The following is a 25,995-nucleotide window of genomic DNA, read 5'->3' on the forward strand; positions in this document are numbered from 1 at the left end:
TGTGAATTGTGTCACTGGCACTGGCTTGAAAGAGCCACTTGGTGTCTGAGCGTTTGCGTGGGACTCCCTTCCAGCCGGGGCAGATTGTTGTCGCAGAGAGTGCCCGAGTGTGTCCTGTCATCTTGAGGGAGAGTGGTTGGCTGATTACTTCTGACGGTGGTGGTGGTGGTGGGGGGGGGGGCTTGTGATGAAACATGGTGACGATGGTGAGATTTCAAACCAGGCTCCCCGGGACGAGTGGGGCCCGGGGTCCTCACTGCTGTGCCCTGCGAGGCTGCGGCAGCTTCTTCCATACCCAGGGGACACGGGAAGATCTCATTCTTCTTCCCTTATTATTGGCTCCTTAAGGCTGCTGAATAAAAACAGGTCGTTGAAAACTACCATGTTAATTTGAAGATGCCTGTGATGCTGTAAAGCAGATAGCAGCAACATGTGCACCGTGGGACCCACCGCCTGGCTTTTTAAATATTTTTTATAGTGGGAAAGATTCATCTTTATTTCATTTGGCTAAAAAAACCCAGAAAATCAATATAAAACTCAGCGTTGGTTCAAACAAACAAAAAATAATAGCCAAAACCAGATATACATTTTTTTTTTTTTATCTGGGAGATACGGGGTAGATGGTGAAGATCTGTTTATAAATGGCAGGCTGTCTCCTGAACATCTGTCAGGTACCTTCGAATACCAGTCAGACCCTGGTTGTGGTGTCTTGTGAGTTTACAGTTCTCTGGCTTACAAGGTTCTACGTTCCATCGGTCACCTATGGTTTAGAAGAACAAAGCCATTGCAATTTTTTTTTTTTAACTTTTGGGTTTGTTTGTTTGTTTGTTTATTTATTTATTTATTTATGGCTGTGTTGGGTCTTCGTTTCTGTGCGAGGGCTTATCTCTAGTTGCGGCAAGCGGGGGCCACTCTTCATCGCGGTGCGCGGGCCTCTCACTGTCACGGCCTCTTGTTGCGGAGCACAGGCTCCAGACACACAGGCTCAGTAATTGTGGCTCACGGGCCTAGTTGCTCCGCGGCATGTGGGATCTTCCCAGACCAGGGCTCGAACCTACGTCCCCTGCATTGGCAGGTGGATTCTCAACCACTGCGCCACCAGGGAAGCCCGCCATTGCAATTTAGTACTCATAATTTAGCACTGAAGAGGTGAGGGTTGAAATGAAGTTTAAATGAAATACCGATACGTGGGGCTCGGTCTTTCTTTGGAGTTTTTAACCATTTCCCTCGAATTCTACTCTGGGTAGTTCATCAGGGCCTAGTCGGATGGGGTGGATTCTGAAGGTGAAGTGAGGGGAGGGCGGGAACGAAGTAGGAGCACCAGAGCTTTGGCCCTGGCCACGGGGATGCCTTGGCTGGTTTGTGTAGAGGGGGAGGTGGTGGATAGGGGTCATCTGAGGTATGGAGAAGAGTCTGGGCTGAACCTGAGTCTCTGTGAGGGACACCATAGTTGACGTCTGAGTCTTAGTTCCTCCAACTGTGAAACAAGAAAACTTGTGTAGATGCTACTTACCTTCTAAGATATTGTTAAAGTCAACAAAATTAATATAATAATACACTGTAAGCTAGAAGCCCCAGAGAAATAGAGGTGTCATAGTAAATTGAAAGAATGAGCATCCATCTAGCTCATGGAAGGCTGATGGGCTTTTGTCTTGTGTCCACCTTTGGGTCCAAAGTTGGCCATGAAATGTATCCCCTAAAAGTGACCCAAGTGGCATGAAAGTGGGTCACTTTCCTCGGGGGTTACCATCTCACATTTATGAATTTCTCTAAATAGTGAAGAGAGAAAGGTGTAACAAGAGATAACCAATTTTATTAAAGAAGGGTCAAGAAGACATAACTTAAGAAAATGATTTTAGTTTTAATTTCTTCAAGTCCAAGCTGCTTGGTCTGTCCCAGAAAAACAGGCCTCATCATTTCAAAACAATGGGTTCAGAGATAGTGCATGATGCCATTCGTCCTGGAGCATTGCAGTCTGGGCTCATGTGAAAAATCTGTGTGTTTTGTCATGAAGACTGGAGGTTTTATATAATCCTGTTGAGTACACTTAGTTAGCTTTGGAAGACCCAGGAAATCTGTGTGTATTGTGAAGTCTGATTACCTATTGAACAAAGAAGAAAAGAGAATTTGGAAGTGATTGTTTTGGAAAGCACAGAAAATACCCATTTTCTTGCCAGAGTTTTTATCTGAAAGTGGAAAAAACAGGGTTTAGAATGTCTATTTGTGAAACAAGGAAGCTTTTAGCTCTGGCATCTATTTAAGAGGAGATTCTGAATTTAAACATTTGTTCTGCTGGGTCTCAGAGGTCTCCTGATGTTGGAAGGATTTTAGCTATAAAAATATTTTTAACAGGTCTTGTTATTTAGTCATAAAATAGTGGAGGCTGTACACAACATTCATTTAGAAATATTTTTTTTAGTAGATCATGGGGAGCCGACTTGATGATTCATTTTAAGTCTAGATGTTTGAAATCTAGGCAACGACTTCCGTGAGGAAGGTTGTTGAAACTGATCTCGCGGTTCTTGCGGGCTGAGTAGAGCGCGGACACGGGTCTGCTTGCAGGTGAGATGGGGTGAGAGTTCCCCTCAGCACCTACATTTTAGATGCTCAGCGTCATAGAAGAGACCCCGATTGTTGCATTTTCAGGGTTTGCTGCTTCTCTCCCTTCTTTTTCCTCCTTCCCTCGCTCTCTTCAGGCTGGGGCGGGGGTCCCTCTGTTTTCGACGTAGCCACATGTGTCCCCTTTAACGTTTTCCTTACGACTGTCCACTTTTACCCAAGAAGAGCATCTCTCAGAGTTGGCGGCATACGTCACCCGTCAGAGACAGTTTGATTTCTTCTTATTCTTTGCAGATCACTTCCCTGAATGCTCACCATTCAGCTCCTGTTTTCCTAGCCCCGGTTCTCTGACATACTTCACCTTGACAGTATTTAAAACTTCCCTACTAGTTCCCTTTGCCCTTTGGAGACTTTTACCTCCTTTTTTGTATTTTCATGGATGTAGGTTGAATGATGAAGAGAACTTATAAATTCTCTGTTACTTATTAGCTGTGTCCTTTTGCAAATGTTACCTAACTGCTTTGACCTCAATTTTTTTCCCAGTTTGATTGAGATATATTTGACATACAACATTGTATGAGTTTAAGGTGTACAGCATAATGATTGGATGTACGTCTATGTTGCAAGATGATCACCACAGTACATTTACTTAATATCTGTTACCTCACATAGTTGTAAATTTTGTTTTTTCTTGTGTTGAGGGAGCCTCAATTTCATCATTTGCAAAATGTAAGAATCATATGCACCTCATGGGGACTTGAGAAATAAAATGATTGCGGTGCAGTGGCCCCTGGTGCATTTATGGACTCTATGTTTGTTTTTTTTAAAAATTAATTAATTTATTTTATTTTTGGGTGTGTTGGGTCTTTGTTTCTGTGCGAGGGCTTTCTCTAGTTGCGGCAAGCGGGGGCCACTCTTCATCTCGGTGCGCGGGCCTCTCACTGTCACGGCCTCTTGTTGCGGAGCACAGGCTCCAGATGCGCAGGCTCAGTAGTTGTGGCGCACGGGCCTAGCTGCTCCGCGGCATGTGGGATCTTCCCAGACCAGGGCTCGAACCCGTGTCCCCTGCATTGGCAGGCAGATTCTCAACCACTGCGCCACCAGGGAAGCCCTGGACTCTATGTTTAAAGACGAATGCGTGGACGACTTGCAGTGAGCACGTGACAGATTTCCTTAGACCATCGGTTGGCTTCCCATGTCATACGTTTTGGTCCTTAGTTCAGGTGTTTTCTGCTAGAAAACGGCCGCTTTGCGGTGTCTGCTGAACAGGCTCAGGCTCTGTGCCAACCCCTGCTTTGTTCGTCCCTCGAGCCTCACGTTACCACCGTGTAAGTGGGGAGAAGATGCTCTTAGTCTTACTCTTTCTCTGGAACAAGAGAAATACATCATCAGTCATTGTAAATTTCAGTCCTGGATCTCCAGTGCAAAACGCTAAGTGTCAGAGGTGCCATCCTAGCTTTAACGATCTCTAAGAAATGTCGAAGAAAAGGGACCTTCTCGACGACCATCCCCTTCTCGCTCTGCCTGGCCTTCTCTTGGGCAGTGTGCATGGGGCTGGGAGGGGACACACCACAGCTCATGACATTTCAGGTAGCATAAGTGTAGGTTGCTATCACAACGGTCATCCTCACCAACGCATACGTTCAAGTGGCTGATGGGTTTAGACCTTGTGCTTCTCCTGCTGAGTGGGGTTGGAGTGGAGATGCAGGTGATGGGGAGGGTTAGGATATAACACACTCTGCTTTAGCTTTTCACAGAACTGGAATTGCTTAGTCGGTGATTATTTTGTATCCCACTTGCTGATTGAAGAATGACCACAGAGGCTATAGGCAAAAGGGTCCAGCTCCAAAATGCTCCCGCGTGAATTTTCTCGGAGACTATCTTTAACCCCACGCACCCTGCACTGAACATCTTAGGCTTTATAGTAAAAAGAGCATGTATAAATGTACATATATGTGGGGAAACAACCTTCACTTAAAGGTCTTGTCTTTAAAGTCATCAGAAAAGAAATAGTGGAGAAAGACTTCATTAAGTTTACAAACATTTGTTGAGCTCCCATCATGTCGAAAGCACTGGGGTAAGTGCTAAAGATAGAAAATCAACTATACTGCAGTAAAGTTAAAAAGTAAAAATAAAAAAGAAAGAATAAAAAAGACACGGAGTCTCTGCCCTCAGGAGGTCTGCAGACATTTGGGAAGACAAACAACTACATTAAATGTGATAAAGGATCCAATAGAGAAAAACCAAAAGTGTCGTAGAGATTCCCAGAGAGACTCAAGGCTGCAGCGGCGGGGGTAGGGGTGAGGCCGAGCCTGGTCCAGCACCGGAAGGGGACGCTGCACTGCTGCGGCATGTGTGGGAAGTGCTCCGTCAGTGAGAGCGCCTTCAGGCACCAGCGACCCTCGCTTTACATCCCAGTGTCCGTAATGGAAAGACGCACCATATAAAACGGGTGCAGAAAGCTTTACGCAGCAACACGTTCCTGATTGAACATTAAAGGGCTACAGCAGGAGGGCAGTAAGAAGTGTGAAGAATGCAGGGTCTCCATCAGCCCAAAATTCTGTGTTCAATCATTAATAAACAGAGAGTGAGTTTCCTCCCTCTGCCAGGCTCTGTTCTGAGACCAGGGATACAGGCGGGAGCAAGATGGTGTTCCCGCCCTTGAGAGGACTTTCAGTTTCTGCTGGGAGGGGACAGACAACAGACACACACGCAGATAAATAATGCAGTGTGATTTTAGATATTGATGAGCATAACAGAGCTGGAGAGCGGCTAAGGAGGAGCTGAACATGGGTGCTCTCAGTAGGGGGTCAGAGAAGGCTCTCAGAGGGAGAGGTATGTGATGAGAGCAAAGCAGCACGTGCAAAGGTCCTGCGGCAGGGACGGGCCCTGAATGTCTGCATGACGGAAAGGACGACAGTGCTTGCTGGAGCTGAGGGCTCCAGGTGGGGAATGGGGGGCAGTGGGGCTGGGGCACAGAGGTCAGCGTCAGAAGCCAGGCCAGCTCTCCCAGAGGGGAGACCCCCACACAGCGGTTATGGGGGAATAGCCAAGCGATACCAGTATCAGAAGAACCACTGTTACAAAAACAAAACACCGTATCTGAGGACGGTGGGAAGCCTCAGCCATCACTCATGCTTCTGTAGCCGTCGGAGACTTCAGCCTCTCTCAATAAAAACACAGAGGGGACTACGGGGGAGGGTCTCTAATGCGGCGTAGAGCCGCATTAGAGGAGAATCCTGTGGTCGCAGTAAACACGGGGAGCCTTCCGGGTGAGTTTATCACGGGGCAGTCCTCAGGGATTTACACAGGGAGAGCAACCCCGGGACTGTACCGAGTGTGCAGCAAGATGTGAGACGCTGAATTCTGTGCTCTTGATGCAGTCACGGGTGGTACTTTACAGGTGCCTTTAGGGTTGCTGTTTAAAAGAGGAGAAAGCAAGCGTGGTCGTCCGGGGTTAAAAAGGGCCTGGGGCAGACGAGCAAATGTCCCATGAGTCTTTCCAGAATGTTCTTGCTGGACAGCATTTCCTGTCTGAGAAAGCAGGACTTGGGAAGACGAGGAGGCTACCAGTGCCGTGAGACATGGCCGGCTGTCTGTCCGTCTGCCTGCACCCCTGAGCGGGGATAGCGGACACCAGCTAGAGCCAGCCGTCCACACGCAGGGCACAGCTGCGGTAACCATCCTCACTGCGGAAATGTCTCTGCCCCTGCAAACTCGTATTCCTGCAGATCACTTGATTGCTCTTTGCAGGGGCTTCTGGAAAGGCCCATCAGCTCTTCCGTAAGGAGCGTCAGCTGAGAGTTCACCCTCCCCCCAAACCTTTGTCTTGCCCCATCAACCTTCAGCTCCCAGGTCGTGATCTCTGCCGACCGCTAGCCAAGGCTCCTGCACTGGAAGAGCCGCTTTACACCGAACTCCACCATGCCCATGAGATCCAGCCTTGCTCTTCTCCTGAGACATTACCAGCCCTGCTGGGGGTGGTGGGGAGGGCGTCCTCCCCAGCAGTGGTGGGCAATGAGCAAGGCTCTCCCGTCCCCAGGTGCGTACTGGTGTCGGCGGTGGCGCTGATGTGCCAGAGTCCAAGGTGGGGGGACTGACCAAGACCAGCGAGACAAAGCCTGAGAGCTTTCCTCCCGGGGCTTGAGGCAGATTAGAACGTAACAAAATTAAGAGAATGAAAAGACAAACCGCAGAGTGGGAGAAAATAATTTGCAAAATTCTTATCTGATAGAGGACTGGTGTCCAAAATACGCAAAGAACTCTTCAAGCTCAACCGTAAGAAAACAACCCAATTAAAAAATGGGCAAAAGATCTGAACGGACACCAAAGAAGGTATACAAATAACAAGCATCTGAAAAGATGTTTAACATCACCTGTCTTTAGGGAAATGCAAAGTAAAACAACGAGGTACCACTCCACCCCTATGAGAAGGGCCAAAATCCGGAACACTGACACCACCAAACGCTGCTGAGGGTGTGGAGCACCAGGAACGCTCATTCACTGTCGGTGGGAACGCGGACTGGCGCAGCCGCTTCCGAGGACGGCGTGACAATTTCTGACAGAGCTAACCGTGTCCTTAACCGTACAACCCAGGATTATACTTCTTCGTGTCTATCCAGATGAGCTGAAAACTTATGTCCACACAAAAACCTGCACACACATGTTTATAGCAGTCTTATCCCTAATTGCCCCAAACTGGAAGCAACCAAGATGTCCTTCAACAGGTGAGCGGATAAACTGTGATACTTGCAGACAACGGCATTTTATTCGGTGATAAAGAAGAAATGAGCGACACTGAGAAAATTTAACGCAAGATGCTAATAACAGGGGAAGCGCAATGGTGGGAGGGGTGATGGGGTACGTGAGGACCTTTCGTGCTTTCTCCTCCATTCTTCTGTAAACCTGAAACTGTTGGAAAAAGTAAAATTTATTAATTAGAAAAATAACAAAACACAACCCCAGACAATTATAATAAGACGAGATTAAGTCATTTGGTAGAGGTAGGCCCCGACCGAGTACAGTGGAAAATAACAAAACAGCCTCCTGGCCGAGCCCTGGGGGAGGGGAACACCATCATGGGGGAGGAGCTGGATAGGGGAGCGGACCCCTGGGCAGAGTCCTGAAGGGCGAGAGTGGATTAGAGAGGGCAGTTTAGGCCAAGGAAGGGGCACTTGATGCTACGGTGTAGGGTGGGCGTCTTCAAGGAGCAAGGAGGGGAGACGGGAGGGCGCAGCTAAGGAGAGAAGGGGCTGCCTTTGCGTGGAGAGGAGTGTCTTGGTCGGGGAGACGTGGGGAGAGGGCAGAGCAGGGGCAGCAGGACTAATTAGGAGCTGGTGCAGGGCCCGAGGGACGGGGGCCCACCGGTCGCCCTTCTCCTGGATGCACGGGCCGGTGCACAGAGAGGGGGATAGGGGCCAGATGAGCAGGGACGGGCGGGGCCCGTGCTTTCTGTAACTGGACTTGACACAGTCCCAGCTTTCTCTTCTGCCACATCTCCACGGGCACAGAAACATCCTTTCTGAACCCCAAAGAGGAATAGATGATCTGATAACTATAAAAAATATTTGACGTGTTGGGTTGCCCCGAAAATCTGTGTTGTGTGGTCTGTTTTAAAGAGTCAGAGGAGTGAACATTTCTCTTTATTACCTTTCAGGAATGAAGATTTCATTCTGAGCTCTTGTGGAAAGAGTAGGAAAAAAGAGTTCAAAAAAAAAGAAAAGAAAGGTCTAGATTATGTTTCATTTGTATAGTCAAAGACTCCAGAGCGGCATAACAGCGTGACTTTTCAAAGTGCATAATGACCCTCTTCATTAGTTTTAGCAACTTGTTAGAGTATTTTGGAGGCAGGATTTTCTGTGAATAGGGAGCAGACACGTATAGAAAAGAGGTCCCCTCGCTGACAGCATGATAATAGCTCTGTCCCGTTACAGAGCAGACAGCCACACAACACAAGTTAGTTCAAAGTCACTTGGTATTCAGAGAAATTTACTGTAATTCCTCACAAAAAAGGACCTTTGAAAATTACATTTAACATACTGTATCCCTGTAATCCTTCATGTTTTTGGCCTTCCTATAATTTGTGCTGAAGTCGTTATCCGTTAAAAGCAAATTTTAAAATATAAGATCAATGTTTTCAAGGTATAAAAAAAAAAGACAATCTAGGTCAGCTCATGTGTTCCCCTCCCTCCCTCCTTTCTCTCTAACTTTTCCTCCATGTTTGCGGCTCCTTCCCAGGAGGCTTTAGCTCAACGGCCATCACCATGCAGCCCTTTGCATCCATCCACACCACGAACGGCGGCTGGGGGTCTCCCAGGGGTCCCCACGGCCAAGGCTCCTCTGAGGGGCGAGGGCTGGGCCCCTCTCGGCCTAGAGCAGCTCCGCCTTGATCTCTTTGTGGTTGGGGGCGTCTCTGTGTGATCTGAGTTGGAGATAGGGCTCCTGGCTCGAACGAAACAAAAGGAAAGGCTGAAAACCCGTGATCTTGATTAAACTGGCAAACAGCCCAGCTCATGTATGTATGTGTCCTCTGTCTCTTGTGGCCCCAATTCCTGTTGTCCTCAGAGGCCACATAGATTAGGATGCCATTGGCTAAAACCCCTGCTGCCCCAGACTCTCACTGTCTGCTCCTGAAACTCTGGAATCAGAGACTTCAGGCTGCATTGATCACTAGCTGTCTAACCCGGGAGCTGAATAGGCTTTTACTAATAAATCACGTCGTACTCCTCATCTTATGCAGGAAGCAACGACTTCTTCCTCTTACAGAGTGTGGACCTGGAAAATACACGGAGCAAAGTGAGCCTGCGGTCGCCTGTCACTGGGCACGATGCTTTACTGCCCTAGGGCAGGTGTGTGTGCACGTGTGAGTGTGCGTGCATGTGCATGCACGCAGGTTTGTGTGCATGTGTCCAGGTGCCTCTGTGTGCACGTGTGTGTGTGCACGTGTGTGTGTGTGTGTGTGTGTAGGTGTTTTCTTAGATTCCTGTTTGAGACATTAGGATAGAAATATTATGGAAAGTTAAAAGCCCAGAGAGTACTGTGTCTGAATATCTTGTCCAGATTTGGCAGATAAGAAGGCTGATCAATTTCCCATTGAACTTTTCTCTGGTTTAATTTTTTCCAAAAGTCCAGCATGGGATTCCGAGCACATGGGGGTGAGTCGAAGTGGAGGAGCCTGAGGAAGCTGTGCCCTGGGAAGGGCTTTGCCTCCTGACGTATCAAGACTCAGATTCACATTTTGACGCTCTCTAGTTGGTGACCTCTGGGGAGATTTTAATCTCTCTACGCTTCGGTTTCCTTCTCGGTAAAATGGGGATCACGAGGCCTCACCCTTTTGGCACGTCGGGAGGGGAAGATGAGAGGGCGGAAGCGGGGATGATTGTGAGCCGAGGGCTCTGCTGGGGCGGGAATCGCTGTCAGCGCTGCTTAGTCCGTGGTGTCTGGGGCAGCACCCAGGACACGGGAAGTGCTCAGAAATGTTTGTAAGATGCATTCTTTGTGTGTGTGTCATACTAGCAAAATAGTAACAGAACTCCGAGATGAGATTGGATTGAGCTTTCCCATCCGTTTTCCACTCCCCTGTACGCGTGGGTGTGGGGAGACCACAGATCAGGAATGCACTGGATGACGGTCCAGCCTCGGTGGGACAAGGCAGAGACATGGTGGGCTGGGGCCTGCTTAAAGTAGCCTACCTTTCAGTCCTCCCCTCGCCAAGGAATCTCCTAGTAACGGCATAGAGAAGGGCTTGCACAAGTGTGGCCGCACATTTGCGAAGCATCCATTTGGCTCGAGGGGAAAATAAAAGCAGAGCGCGTGTCTTCGTGCGGCTTGTGGGCAGAGGTTCCTCCCCTGGACAGGGCAGCACGCGGCTCTGCCCTTGGACAGAGGGAACCAGACGGGGAGCTGGCGCCCCAGGTACGCGCCCCGGAGAGCGAGGTCTGACGCTGAACTCCGAGCGCTCCTGAAGTCCTCGGTTGGGGTCTTTATGACCTCTGATGGCTATTCCAGTAGTTGTGGGAGGTCCCCTGATTCAAAGAGAGTGAAGTGAGGCCGCATTAAGAAAGGGCGGTACTCCCAGCTGCGGTCAGGGGGCCTCGGAAAGGCCTGAGGAGCCTCACGCAGGGCCCGCTGTCTCGGAAAAGTGAGGCGTGACATTTAATGTTGTAGGAAAGCTGGGCTGCACTTTTGTTCCCAGGAGACTTCTCCAAACACTTCAGCTGCGTCAGCATCAACTGACTCGTAAGGACGCTGCTCTGTCGTCCTGGGCTTCACAGCCGAGCCTGAGGCGCTTTGCTGCTGTCAGAGCCGAGGCAAAGGGTCGAGTGAAAGGCGGGCTTCCGGAAGGGAAGGACCAGCTTGGGCATCACTCAGCATCTCTCTTCGTTTGTCTTTGTGAAACTCTAAACCGTCTAGATTTGCATGTCGACGAAGTCAGGAAGATTATCATTAGAAGAACAAAACACCAGCAAAAACCCTTTCTTTGCTGGTGAAATTAGTGTAGAAAGTTAACAGTTTTCTTCAGAAGCGATTTGTTCCCTGTGTAAAATCAGCCCTCAGATCGCCTTGTGTGGCCTGCTTCCCACAGCCCGTGTCGGGAGGGGACAGAGAGGTAGAGGGAACCACTTGGATTTCTCTCTGTCCGCCTCGTGCCTCCCCGCCCTGGGCCCCCTCCCTTCATTCAGGTCATTCCTTTCAAAACATTTCAAGAGAGGGGAGGACCTACCAGTTATGGCATCTGAGAATATTGTAGAAAACCGTAGTCCCGGAGGACACAGAGAAGCCGTAGAACTAGGAGATCAGGCTTTTAGTTCAGAGCTGCCGTTAAGTAGCTGTGCAGCTTTGGGGAAAAAAAAGCAACTTGACTGTATTGAAAAATTACTCTGTGTCATGTACTTTACATGTACTTTCTTAGTTAATCCTCACAAGATACCCATGAGGGGGGTAGTTCCATACTTAGTTTGAAGATAAAGAGACTGAAATTCAGAGTGAGTATGTGAGTTTTTCCAAGCTAACGTCAGTAATACGTAAAGGAAAAGAAAACCAGGGGGGCTGTGGCTTCACAGGAAGCCTTGATGGGCCACCCTGGGAGAATGGCTTGGGGTCTGGATACAGGCCGGATACTGACTTGTCACAAGTTGGGGGACCCTAATGTCATCCAGGGCATAGAGGCCAGGAGTCCCAGTGGACGCCCTGCAGTGGTCAGGACAGCCCTCACACCACAAGTTCTCTGGTCTAAATGCCAAGGTTGAAAAACCTCATTTCATGTATGGAATTCCATAGGTTAATTTACAGAATTCGGTTGGTGGAAGATTCAAAGAATCGGGGAAAGCGGGGCTCTTCCTGGTAGTTTGGGTCTGTAGGAAACGAGGGCTTCTCTACCTTGTGAGCAGATGCCCCTTCCCTACCTCACTCCCAGCGCCCCTCCCAGCACAGCAGGATGGGGACCCGGCTGGACGGATGGGAGGCCACTTGGCTTCGGTGTAGGAAACAGTCAGAATCGGGCTGCGGGAATGGAAGCCCGGGGAGATGGTGGGGTGAATGGTGGGAGCCTTAGGTTCCAGCTGGCCACCCACCATTTTGGAGGACCAGCCTGGAGGTCTTGGAGCCAAGAGCCCCCTTCCAACCATTTCTTGTTCCCCAGTGAGCTGAAACCACCTACCCGCTCAAGCAATGCTTTTCCGTCCCCAGAATGGACTGAACCTGCCCCCCAGGCATTGGCATTTCGTGGTGCTCGGCCGGGATGCTGTACCCCCCGGGTGTTTGCACTGCTTCTTCCCTCACAACATACACCTTTCTGCTTGAAAGTCACCCTCTCAGAAAATCCTTCCTGACCTTAAAATAGACTTCACCCCCTTCATACCTTCTGTTCCTTCAAACTGCATGATTTATATCTTCACAGCTCCTTCTGAGACTTGAAATGGTTGTTTACTTGTTGACCTGTTTGTCTGCATCTCTCGTTAGAATTTAAGTTTCGTGGGAGCAAACACTTTGCTTGTCTCGGCCAGTGCTTTAGGCAGCATTGCAGTACCTTGATCAGTATTCGATACTTTTTTTTTCCAAAGGAAGGAATGAATGCCTGTGTGTGTGTGTGTGTGTGTGTACACCTGTAGAGCAGGGAGCTGCACAGTTCCAGGGCACTGCAGACCAGGCCACCGGGAGCACAGTTTTGAAAGATCTTTCATCACTTGAACTCACGGAACCCTTGTAGGGATTATCCATAAAGGATTACAAGTTCTCGATTATATCCCCTCTAAGGGTTGAGAGTAGTGACCAAGTTACGAAGGCAGCACGCATCGAGCCCTCTGACTGCCTGGCCGGGTCAGTCTTTGTTTAATTTACTGTGAGCACCGGATGAGCCAGCATTTCATCTGGAGTTTAACAAAAACTCTACTCAGACCATCTGCTTCAGAAACAATAAATAAATAGAAAATACAGATTTAAAAATAATTAGGAAGACAGCCCATTGGCCCATCAGTCACCCATTTGGGAAAGACACTGATAGCCATGTTATTCTCAAACTATCTCAGTTATTCCTAATTGATCAAAATACCCTGATGTTTATAGCAAATGAGAGAATGACTCAGAATGAAATGAAGTCAGCGAAATGCCAGAAGTTTTTACATCCAAAACAGAGACATGGCCCATATGTTCAGAAATACTTTTGTCCTTAGGAAATGCTTATGAAAAAAAAGTGGATAGGCACTTCCTCAGAAAGAGACTCAACTAATAGTAACACAGTTCAGATAACAGAAGCACTTTCCTATTAAGCTCACATCGCCTTTTACTTACTGATTCTCCACGATCGCGTTTGAGAAACCATTCAGACAGCAAATGCAAAAAGTTGCCCTCATGGCATATTCGTTTCACCTGCAAAAATTTCAAAAAGTTGAAAGTTCTCAGAAAGTTTTTCATGGTATCACCCATGTATTGTTTTGATAAATAAGCACGATACGTGATAAATAAGGCCGTTGCCTCATAATATACAAAATATATCCACACATGTTTATAAACAACTATAAATCTAAAATCGGCACTCCACACAATCCCATAAAATTATATTGGCATGTATAATCATTTGATCGTTTTTCAAAGTAAGAAGACACTTAGGTGGTAAAAAGTATGGTAAAAGAATATGGACTAAGGAGACGGTGGGTGCGCCGTGGAGGCCTCGAGGGGCAGGACAGAGGGGACCACCGACTGCCTGGGAGAACAAATGCAGGAAGCTGGACTGGAGGGAAGTTCGGATCCCGTCTTGTGGACACATTTCGGTGGTGGTGGCTTATCACGATGGCGAGCATCATGTAGTTTATCATCTGGGTCGGGGCATTTGCGGGAATACCAGAGGGCCTTGTGAGTAGTGACGCTGGGACAGCGGGTGTGCGTTGGAGCTGTTCCTGGGCGCTCCTGTCACCTCTGCGGGGCGGCTGTTTCCACAACGATTGTTCGTAACCGTGTCACCACTGCCTGGGAGGGTCCCCTCTTCCTGGCGAAACTCCCTGCTCCCGAATGCCGCTGGACCCGAAGATGTGCTTCTCGCAAGTAGGATCCGGAAGGGCTAGACTGTCACTCTGCGACGAGGTTACAGAGCGCGTGCCTTTCGGCCCCTGCCCGCCCCTGGCTTCCTCCTGGGTCCCCTCCCCGGGAAGCGGGCTCCTGCCTTGTGAGCTGCCCTACGGAGAGGCCCACGGGGCAGGGAACCCTGCCTCTGCCAACTGGGAAGCCAGCCCCCATGAGGTGACACAACCCAGCCAACGCCTACATCACGAGGACCCCACTGAGCTCGTCCACAGGAACGGGAGATGGTAAATGTTTGCTTTTCTAAATCCCGAAGTTTCAGCGTCCTCTGTTACATAGCGAGAGGGAACGATGCAGAGACCTTAAGATGCGGTGTCCTAAGTGACTTTTTCCCAGGGCTGAGAGTCAAGATGTTTAAGCACCAGCACAGCACAGGCACCGGGCCATCGGGTGGACGTGAGGGGCCCATTGTCCCCTACTTCTCCTTGAGCAAAAGCCTCCTGTTTTGAAAGGAGGTCCGAGGAGGGTCTCAGCCTGGGAGGACAGGCGCAAAGCTGTCTGCCGGAATCGGGTCAGTGCTGGGAGTGAAGAAAGTGGCTGCATTTAAGAGCACACGAGGCGGCTGACGGCCTGGGAGTGGAGACGGGCTGCAGAGGACGGCCCCTGGGGCTCCAAGTCCACGGACATTTCCTTTGCCCACACAGTGGTGGCCAGTGCAGAGGCCTGAATGTGAGCACATGTCGACATTTGAATGCTGGGAAGTATCCTGTGAAAACCCAGCTTCTCATGAAGGATTGCAAGATGCAGCCCCAGGACCGCCCAGCACCCCTGCGCTCAGGGCTGGAAGGCCCGGCTGCCCCCAGGACTGGTGCACACGCAGTGGTGGGTGCCTTGCCCTCGGGCTGGCTGACGGCAGGGCAGGCGGCCCTGGTTCCTCTTGCCCCCCACCTCCCTGCCCCTCATCCTCTGGGCAGGCCTTGGCTCTGGTGGTGTTTTATCCTGGAGTTCCCACTGCGGGCCAGATCTGTGGACGGAGCCCTCTCAGGAGACCGGTATGGGTCAGCCGTTCGGGGTCAGAGCAGCCGCCGTTTTCAGTTTCCATGGAGAGCGGGCAGTATGGGGCCCCCGGGGGTGATGCTGGGAGCAGGGCCACCCCGATGTGTGTGCATTCTCGCTCCCCCTGAAGGAAAATAGAAGCTGAGTTTGTGTCTCTGCAAGCCTCCTTCAATTTTCTGTCCTCTGACCGTGGTTCCCTTGAATTTAATTGAATTTAGACTTTTAGAAAATGGGGACGGAAAGACAAACAAAAGCAAACTGCATTGAGAATCCCATCACCAGCGATCTGTGGCTTTCCGGGTGTCCTGAAACAAATTTTCTTTAGCCAAGGTGTGTAGAATTCAGCTCAAAATTTATGGTGAAATGGCCTCAAAATTATTTGAAGTTCACACAGCAGGATAATGAATTAGGAAGAAAAAGAACATAATCCATTTCTCTCTCTCTCTTCTTTCCCCTTTCTCTTTTTCTTTCTTTTTTTCCCTTCCTTCTGACCTAGCTTCTGAGATTGTGAAACTGTTGCATTGGTAGTGTTTTCTCCCCCAAGAGGTGCTCCTCAGAGGGTTTTAGACACATCAGGGTTCTATTATAAGTGGCTGCCTTTCACCATGTGGAAAGATTGAAATTGAATTTATTTTTGTGTGCTCTGTGCCTGATGTGTTTAAAGGTGCAGAGGGCACCCCAGGGCCCCGAGGTGAGTGCATGAAATGACAACAATTAAATGAGATCCAACTGAAAAAGGAGGAGCTGAAAGAACACAACCCAGCATTGGGGAAGGAGCCCAAGCTCCTGCCAGGGCTGGAGGGGCCCGGAGGGGACAGCAGTCGCCTGCGTGGGTTCCAGAGCCGGTCATGCCCGGGGTGCTAAGCCTCACCTACCTGTTCTGTGCTTTGGGGGAAATAATTAGGTCCAGATGTGGGATGTTGCGAAGAGGAAGGGAACAGTCCGGTAAAGTCCAGCGTGCAGAGCGCAGGCCGGTGCCGCCCCGGCTCTGGTTTCCCAGTAGAGCGGCCGGTGCTCGCCTTTGCCTCTGTGCCGCGGACTCCTGTGCCGCGTGAGAGCCGATCCCTTTGTTTTGGCCGCACCGTCCAGCTGGATTACAGAGATCTGCTGGCTCCACGTCGGCACTCAGTTTTACCGGCCAGTCTTTAACTTTCAGCCTCGTATCTGTGCTCAGAATGGCGCTATGTGACAGGGCCTGTTGCCATCGGCTCCTTCAGGGTGCAGGTCTAGAGCCCTCGAGGTGGCAGGACAAGCACTCCAGGTGTCTTGTGCCTGTGAAAACGGAGGCTTAACGAAGAAGTTAAGCGAGGGTTTGAATTCACGTCTGTGTTCGTTTGTATGGAAAAAGGAGAATTGTTCTAAAACAATTTTGTTTTGTTTTGTTTTTTAGTTCTGTAAAATTTATTGTACTGACGTAGAGTTGATTTACAGTGTTGTGTTAGTTTCTGCTGTACAGCGAAGTGATTCAGCTGTACGTAGGTACACATGTTTTCCCTATTCTTCTCCATTCTGTTGTTAAGTTTCAGGTGTGCAGCACTATAATTGGACACCTGTATGCACTGCAGAGATGCACACACGTCACTGCCATGTCGAGTCATTTCCCGTCATGGGGTAGTGTTTGCAGTCGCGTCTGCAGCTTTATTCAGAACGTTCTGGCCTGCAGGAAGGGGGCGCCCTGCTGAGTGGCTCGGTTGGGTGGTTGTCATCCGTTGAACCCATGCAAGGGGGCGCGAGCTTTCCACCCCCCAGCCCGAAGCCCCCATACTGTCCCGTCCGGGTGGGTACTTTGCTGTTAACCCTACGGTGGCTGCAGCTGCTGACTCTCCTTCCTCGTCTGTTACAGATGTCTCCAGGAGGAGAGCTTATGGTGGATGGCAGCAGTGATTTTAACGGCTAACTGAAAAATCATGGGCTTTTCAAGCTCAGAAAGGCTTTCACGAAGATTGATGGGGCCCACGGATGTGAGGCTTACCTTCCCCGCTCCGTGTGGGACCCCGTCTGTCCTGAGGGTGTGAAGTAGGCCGGTCACCGCCCCCTGTCCCCACTGCCCCTCGCTCTCCCTCTCTGTCTGTTAAATGGCTGGATGTCATTGACTGTTGGAATGCGGGCTCAGTGATTTCCCTTCTCTTTTCAGTTGTAAACTTGGGAGATGATAAGAGGGCCTGGGATATCTTGAGGTGGCTTTTTTTTCTGTGGGTGGAACTGTGGCTGTGATTTATTCCACATCATGGGAAATATACCTATACCTTCTTTCCTGAAGTGGTAAAGAGACCCTTTAAACAAAGAAATGGCATGGTGACACGTGGGTGGTGATGTCACCAACACCTAATAAATAAACAATAGTATTTTACGTGTTGTGCAGTGTTTCTGCTTCCCCAGATCCTTGCAGCCGTGGCATAAGCTGCTTCTGGAAGAAAGCCGATGTGAATGTGGGTGAACATCCATTAAGGATTGGGAATTTAGAGCTTTCTCCGTAACTGTCACTCTGGTACGGAAAGCTCCCAGGGGGTCCTCAATCTCCCCATAGACTAGGTTAGTACTTGTCACACTTTAGAATTTCATGCAGCAGTAAAATTTCCAAAAACAACAGAATCCTGACATGTTTGTCAACTTTTAATTTTGCTAAAAACTAAGAACATTAGAAACATTTTAGAAAAACCAAGCTAAAATCACATCAACAAATAGTCCCTCTTTGACCTATAACCACTGAATGTTTCATAAAAGAAATAAAATTTCAACACCAAAATACTTGAAAAGCTTAGGTCCCTAATTTTTAAATAAATGAGTCTTTAAAATATACTACAGTTTGCATTAAGAAAAGTTGACTGCATTTTTCTCATTGTATTGTGGCCTCATCTACTTTTTTAAACCTCTAACAAAGGTGGAACCAAGATACATGATTGATTAAACTCTGCCTGGGTAAATATAGGAAAAAACCCACCTACCGAACGTTGCTCTGTCTGGCTGGTAAAGCCAAAGAGGTGATTTTTAATTTTTCTTTTTGTTTATGTGTGTGTATTCTAAAATTTGTAAAAACAAACAAACAAACAAAAAACACTTAATGTTATTACTAATAATAGAATTACATAAACTATGTTAGATCCTCAAACCAGATTTTCTGAGGCAGGGCGGCCGTCGAGTCTGGGGTGTTAATACAAGGGTCAGACACCAGGCTCCTCCCGAGCGTGTACCCTTAGCAGCCGGCGGTAGTGGGTCCCCTGCCTTGTGGTGACTCGGGAGGGAGAGGTCACTGTCTTGGCCTTTCCTGCTTCTCCCACCCCCTCGCCCCCAGTTCCAGCCCCTCCTCCCAGGTTCCCGAGAGCTTCCTCTTGACACCCCACGGTCCTGCTGTCTCGTGCTTTTTTTTTTTTTTTTTTTTAATTTATTATTTATTTTTGGCTGTGTTGGGTCTTCGTTTCTGTGCGAGGGCTTCCTCCAGTTGTGGCAAGCGGGAGCCACTCTTCATCGCGGTGCGCAGGCCTCTCACTATCGCGGCCTCTCTTGTTGCGGAGCACAGGCTCCAGACGCGCAGGCTCAGTAGTTGTGGCTCACGGGTCTAGTTGCTCCGCGGTATGTGGGATCTTCCCAGACCAGGGCGCGAACCCATGTCCCCTGCATTGGCAGGCAGATTCTCAACCACTGCGCCACCAGGGAAGCCCTGTCTCATGCTTTTCGTCTGTGTGGCGTTTCAGCTTCTCTGTCCTCTGCTGGCTGGTCTGCATCCTCTTGTTCTGTCTCCAGGTGAACTTCCTGAAAAGGGAAGATGCTGGTTCGGCCTAATGTGAATCCCGCCGCCGTGAACAGAGGCTCGTGCAGGGCCCCACGGAGGCCGTCCCAGCTGCCTGGCTGGCTGCTTTGGGGCCGGAGTCCGGCCCCTGGAAAGACCCGGGAGGCAGGTGACGAGGTGGAGCTCGCCTGAGCTCTGGGCTCTGGGGGAGACAGCCCAGGTTACGAAAGCCCCCCCCCCCCGTGGCGTCCCCAGCAGTGGCCACCCACAAAGACCACCTGCTCTCGTGCGCGGTCCGGTGAGACCCAGCTCACCCCTCCACGTGTGGCTTCTGGGACTCGCGATCACGCTCTCGTTTATTCCCCTCGATGAGACCCCCACGTTTCCCACGAGTGCGCGTCCTCTCCGTGGCAGCGGCCTAGTAGAGTCGCCCCTGAACTGGCTCGTGCACTTTGTCTTTGGCATAAGAAGTTTTTCTCCGTTTCTATTCATGAGTAAACTGAAACGCGCCCCAAACCACACGTTCGAAAATGGCTGGGGTTTGGTTTCAACGGTAGCTGTGGAACAAGGCTCCGAAGCCGGGGCGTCAGGTGGGCATCGCGGGCTGGTGGAGGCTTGCCCAGGAAGGGGCTCCGAGCGCCGTGCGCTCCTGCGGGCCAGTCCCCACTTGCCGATGAGGTCCTCCTGTGTCACAGACACGGAAGCCGACGCTCTTTTCCTCTGCAGCTTTGTGTCCCTTCAGAAGCAAGCACTCGGGATTCTCCCAGAAGCACCTACGCCGCTCACCATTCTTACACTGAGTGCCGGAGTCTTGGCGAGAAGCTGGAAGAATCCAGACATGAAAATAGGCAGCAGGCTTGTTATTGACGTGAGCCTGATGGGTTGGGTGTTCGCCGCTGTCCAGAGGACTTACAGCTGTGACTCTGGAAAGCTCTGGTCTCTCTGGTTATGGCCCAATGGCAGAAAGAATTGCTTTTTCACCGCCTTCTCAGGCTACAGCCCTGGACGATTATGCACAGTTTGCTTGTCTAGGAGACGCTGCCCCGGAACTTGTGTCTTGAATAAAACAGATGTGTGCAGCCCACGTCCAAGTGTGTTGCAGAGACCACCAGCCCTGCTGGGCAGGGGGCTTCTGGCGCCTGCGACGGCGTGGCCGGGATGGCAGGGGCTGCTCTGGGTGGGACCTTTCTCTGCTTCAGGTGCCACGTCTGTGTGACAGAAAGTCTGACCCCAAAGGTATTTTGGGATCCTGAGTAAAATTTAAATAAATTCATGATCTACATACTCTGCACGTTACGAAATTCTCCAAATTTACTTCCTTACAGAATTTTCCCCTTAATTTGCAATATCAAACAACCCTGGCGTCTATAAAGAACCAGTGAAGACCTTCATGGATTAAGTTTTGCTGCTCTCGTGTTCATCAGGCAGGGGAGGGGCAGCGTGGAGGGGCCGGTGACTGGCACTGCTCACACAACCCAGGCTGTCAGCAGGCACTTTCGTCCTGGTTTTAAAAAAATATATGCACACACCTCACAATAGGTGATGATTCTAGAAAATGCTTATTTCCTTTCTGTCTCTGGAGTGTTTGAAATTATTCTTTCCATTTTAAGGCTAATAGGCCTCTTCTTTTCATAAAACATAATGCTATGCTATTATTTAACCTGAAAGTATAATACATTATTTTAAGTCTACTTGAACCATTCACATAAGTAGAGGAAAAAGATGTTTCCAGAGTTCAAGTGTATTAAAAACAAAATTAATTCCCTACTTTTGCTTTTCCAAGGCCTCTGGCTTAGCCTTAAAAGCCAGCTCTATTCATAATCTGCATTTAGGAAAAACAAAAATAATAAGCCGTGTCCTGAGAATGAAAAGAAAATGTATTTACATCAGTGAATTCCTATTAAGTGAGACATGGTTTGAACACCAATGGAGTTCAAACGGCTTGTTCAAAGATGGTGGCAAAGAAAGGCCGAGCATCCTTGTGCCACCCTGCACCGCGGGTCTTTGCCTCTGGGCCACGTTTCCTAATAAAAACAGGGCCTCTGGAATTTCATTGTCTGGGATCAAACCCCTGTTCTTCCACTTACGAAACCTGTGATGAGGCTGAGTTACCTGGCTGTCTTAGTCTGCTCGGGCTGCAATAACAAAATGCCATAGACCGGTGGCTTGTAAAAAACAGATGTTTATTTCTCACACTTCCGGAGGCTGAGAAGATCAAGGTGCCCTGAGAGTCAGTGTCTGGCGAGGGCTCGAGTCCTGGTTCCTGTGTCCTTACACGGTGAGGGGGTCTCTGGGATGTCCATAAGGACACTCATCCCATCACGAGAGCCCCACCTGCATGACCTCATCGCCTCCCAAAGGCCCACCTCCCAGCACCAGCACACGGGGGTTAGGTTTCAACGTATGAATTACTGGGCGGGGGGACCCATTCCGTCTACAGCACTAACCTACCTGGGTGCTGGGTCCTTCTCTCTGAGTGGCGGATGCAGACCCCTGGAGCTGGCGGTGGAGGGGCCATAAGGAGGGAGCGTGGGTACGTTGCCCAGAGCCGCTCCGTGTTACTGAGGTAGGTGCGCGCCCCTGCCAGCGGCAGCCGGTGTTCAAGCTCCTACTCTGACCGCGGTTCCGTCCACTTCCCCGTTTTCCTGCCCCGTGATGAGCACAGCGCCCGGCCCCTTCCCCCGCCGCCCTGCCGCACGAGCCCCGCTCTGGGCCCAGGAACGTGCTTTTCCTTCCCGGATGGGCAGAACCTGCTTCTGCACGGGGAGCCGCCTCGGCCATGCCTGGTGAGGCGGGAGGGAGGGCCCCGAGTCCCGGAGCACGTCCGGGGCCGCCACAGTATTTCGAGTTCTGTGCTGGGTGACCAGGGTCCTGCGGGGACGTGTCCTGAGAAAGCAGCCTCTCTCTCCGCGGTGGCCGTGCTCTCATACACAAGGAAATGGTGCAAGATGGAAAGTAAGATTCGATGTGCTGGGGTCACCTCGTCCGTGCCCCGCTTTCCTGAGTGCGGGGGAAGCTCCACGAGGCAGAGCTGACATCCCCTGGGGCTGAGAGGTGCAGGTCTTCCCAGAACCCGAGGGAGACAACGCTGGTCCCCAAGGTCAGCGCACACACATCCGGGTTGTGTGCCAATGGCCGAGGCGAGAAGGCAGGGAGCGTTTTCTCAGAGTGCGAACCAGTCTCCAAACTGGCTTCAGCCCCAGCCGAGCTGTTTGCTGAGGCCTCGAGAACACCCAGGAGAGCTGCCCGGGCGGCTGGAGGGACGCAGCTGCGCGCCGTCAGAGAGGAGCCCACGTTCTGCACGTGGACCAGCTCCAGTGCATTGATGCTGGCGTCTGGCCCTGGACCCGGGGGTGACTGGCCTCCGAGGATGCCGTGCATTTCTCAGGCCCTTCTGAAGGCCCTGCAGTTGCTCCGCAGAGAAGCCAAGTTGAACATTCTGTGCATAACTGAGCACCTCCTAATGGGAGTGGACATCGCCGAGTGTCTGGGATAGTTCAGCATCTGGTTCAATTGGGAAACTCACCAATAACCGTGACCTCCCAGTCATCCGGGGCTACGGGGAGGAAGGAAAACCATTAAGGCCCTTCTGGTCCACCTACATATTCTTTTACACTCCATCACTTTCGTAACTCCTTTATCACATTCACGAATAACACTTTGTTACTATTTTCAATTAAAAGTTAGATGTACAGTCAGAAAAATCTCATCAAGATGAGCCCTGAGTTGGCTCTTCATCCATCTGGCAGTGCTACCTTTCTGCAGGTAAGTGAGACACCTGCATTTTCCAGGAGGTATAAGAAAAGCCCAGAGAGATCCAGTCACGCCAGTTCCAATCACAAATACCCACGTCATCGGGGACGTGCCAAACTCAAACTCCAGTCCTCTGCCCGGTAAGCAATGACAGGTGCTTCCCTGCTCCACGTACACAAGGACAATACATCAGAGCAAAGACAGAAATGTACAGATTCTGCATCATCTTACACTTGCACCTGCCCCCACACACACACACACGCACACTCAGGGATGCTGCTGAAAGATTCTGGGGAACAGGTGGGAACAGACGTTGCACTGAAGAATTTCTGTAAGAGTTTTCATGCCCCACGAGGTAGCTACTTCTGTGCGCATCTGCATGGCCTCCATCGTAACCCTGGGAGGTGTAGTTAGGTGTCTAGGAAGCAAAGTTTCTGAAACTCACATTTGCTCTTTGAAGTATTGCTGAAATGGTTCTTCTGCAGGCGTTGGTTCTGGAGACCAACGCTGCTGTAAGGTCTTCACTGCTGTCCTGTGACTACGCCGACCCCAGCAGCTCCAGGCAAGGACCAGTCCTTCCTCTAAGAAGGGCATCTGCTGGCCTCTCTTGATTGATACCGTGTCAGGATGTCTGTGGTCACCGCGAAAGTTTATCTGTGATTGTCAGGCACACCTAAGATTTCTGTTTTTATATATATTTTCCTATCAAGGTTCCTGCAGTCAAGCCCAGATCCTCTGAATGGCCTTTAAATTCAGTCTGATCTCTGTCATGTGCCTGGCCACTGATGTGAGTCACTTTGACATTTTTGAGATTGCAGATGTCCCAGAAGGAGAGCAAAAGAGAAAGTTTTATAAATACTGTGACCTTGAAATTAAAAAGTCACTTTGCTTTCCTGTTCCAGATTTTACCACTTGCTGGCTTGAAATCCAAGTAAGAAAAGGCAGCGAAGTTATGCAACTTGAATTTGTCCTTGCACATCTGCATTGAGCAATGCATACTTACCGACGAGATGCTGTTCTATGTGATGGTCATTCCCTGGAGAACTGGACTGAGTTGTTAGGGAGGATTTGAGGGGTTATAATGGCTAAAAAAAATTTTTTTTTTTTTGTAGACTTTAAGCCTAACCACGAACCCCAGAGCTACGTGTCCCAAGACTTAAGCACAGGGAATGAAGTCCATCTGCCTGCTAGGCACCAAGGGAGATGAGGAAGGTTGGAGATTTGGAAAATGACAGAACACCTCGGAGCTGAGGGGAAAGGTGTTTATAAGGGACTATAGGGGAGGAAAATATGAAAAAACTAGGCTGCACGAAGCACACGAGATAACTTTAGTACAAGTAGCTAAAGCCGTGTGTCTTACAGTTGGGTGGACAGAAATCCATCAACCCGAATTCACAGTTCTGTAATGCTTTAGGCTTTACAGATAATATGTATTTTTGTCATCTCTTTGACAATAATGTGAAGTAGGTGAGGATAACAGACATGTTGACTTCAAGTGTGAAGAAACTGGGGCAGAATGAGTACCCTCTCTAGGGTAGGCGAACTTCACAAAAATTATAGCCCAGGAGCTATCAGAGCCCAAGCTTCTCATCAGTACTATGGTTTTTAATTTTACTTCCTGAAGGTAATTCTCCCCCCTCAGTATGATAGTAACACACACTCTTTGCTGACAGTTTTGAAAATGCCAACTGCATCAAGAAATAAAGTTAAAATCACATGTAATTCCACTACCTAAAAATAGACACTGTTGTGGTATAAATTCTTCTAGCCTTTTTTTCTGTATGTAAACACACACAGGGAAACATTTTCCAAATTGGGAATCAGACTGCACTTCCTGTTTAAGAAGCTGAGATCTTCACTTAAGATGGTGAATTTCTTACGTGATCAAGTATTTCCTGTGATATCCTCTGTACTAGCTATATATAGTATTTTGATGGATGCTATACTTGATTTAAATAATCCCTCATTGTTGAGCTCTTTGGTTGTTTTCATGAGTATGGTTTATAGATGGATATTTTGATTGGAAGTTGACTTGGGGAAAAGGGAACTCATCTTTTTTTTAAAACTTAGAATTTAAAATACCCAATTCTCCTTCCTTAGACATAATTGTAATGGCTTATTTGATGGCTGTGTAATTCACACGTAGTGAAATGCACATATCTTAGCTGTGCAGTGTGGTGGGATTGACACATGCATTCACCCCAGTCAGGTCACAGAGGATTCCCACGTCACAGCAAGCGCCCACACGTCTTTCCTAAGTCAGCCCCCAACTCTTCCCACTGCACCTGCACGTCTGAGTTCTATCAACACGCACACTTTGGCCTGTTCCAGAGCCTCTTAGAAATTGAACCATGCACCCTTGACATCTTGGTTTCTCCTTTCAACATCGTGTTTTTGAGATGCATCCATGTTTCCACAGGTGTCTGTAGTTTATTCTTTTCTAATTGCTGAGTAATATTCTATTATATGAATATGACACAATTTGCTTATCTGTTCTCCTGTTGATGGCTACTTGGGTGGTTGCTAATTTTTGGCTATAGTAAATAAAATGTTACAAACGTCGCTATACAGGCTTTTGTTTGTTTGTTTTGTTTTAGTTTTTCAAACACATGTTTTCATGGGCGAGTGCCTGGAAATAGGATTGTCGGTCCTGGGTCGGCCTGTGTTTAACTTCATAGGAAGGTTCCCAGTGGTCCTCCAAAGTGATGGTTCCCTGTACTCCATATGCCCCACAGCAGTGGATGACAGAGCTGTGGTCCAGGTGACAAGGACATTGTGTTGGAAGTCTTTTTAACTTGAGCCATTCTGGGGGATATTCTGTGGTTTCCGTGTGCATTTTTCTGATAACTAATTATGTTGAGCCCTTTTTCATGGGAGCATTGGTCATTCACGTATCTTCCTTTGTGAAGTGTCTGATCCGGTTTTCAGTCCATTTTTAATTGGGGTATTTGTCTTTTCATTGAGCTGTCATTGTCCCGTGTATTTTAGGTAAAGGTCCTCTGGGAGATTTATCTGTGAAAGTTTCCCCTGAGCCTGTGCCCTGCTTGGCCATCTGTGTCCTGATGTTTTGGTAGCAGATGAAGCCTCAGTTTTTTTCCTGAACGGTTTGGCTTGTGCTTTCTGTGTTCTAGGAGAGCTTTGCCGACTGAAGGTTGAAAACGTATTTCCTATATTTTCTTCTGTAAGTTTTTCCATCTTTGCTTCTGCAGTTAAGTACACGCTCCATCTCAAATTAATTCTTGAGTAAGATGCAAGGCATGGGTGGTACCATGTGTTTCTCAACAGAGATACCCTGTTGTTCCAGCTTCAGTCATTGGAACGACTTTCCTTTCTCGACTGAATTGCTTCGGCACCTTTGTTAAAAGTTAACTTACTGCATAAGTGTG

Source organism: Eschrichtius robustus, chromosome 18 (assembly GCF_028021215.1).
Source record: "Eschrichtius robustus isolate mEscRob2 chromosome 18, mEscRob2.pri, whole genome shotgun sequence".
Taxonomy (NCBI): domain Eukaryota; kingdom Metazoa; phylum Chordata; class Mammalia; order Artiodactyla; family Eschrichtiidae; genus Eschrichtius; species Eschrichtius robustus.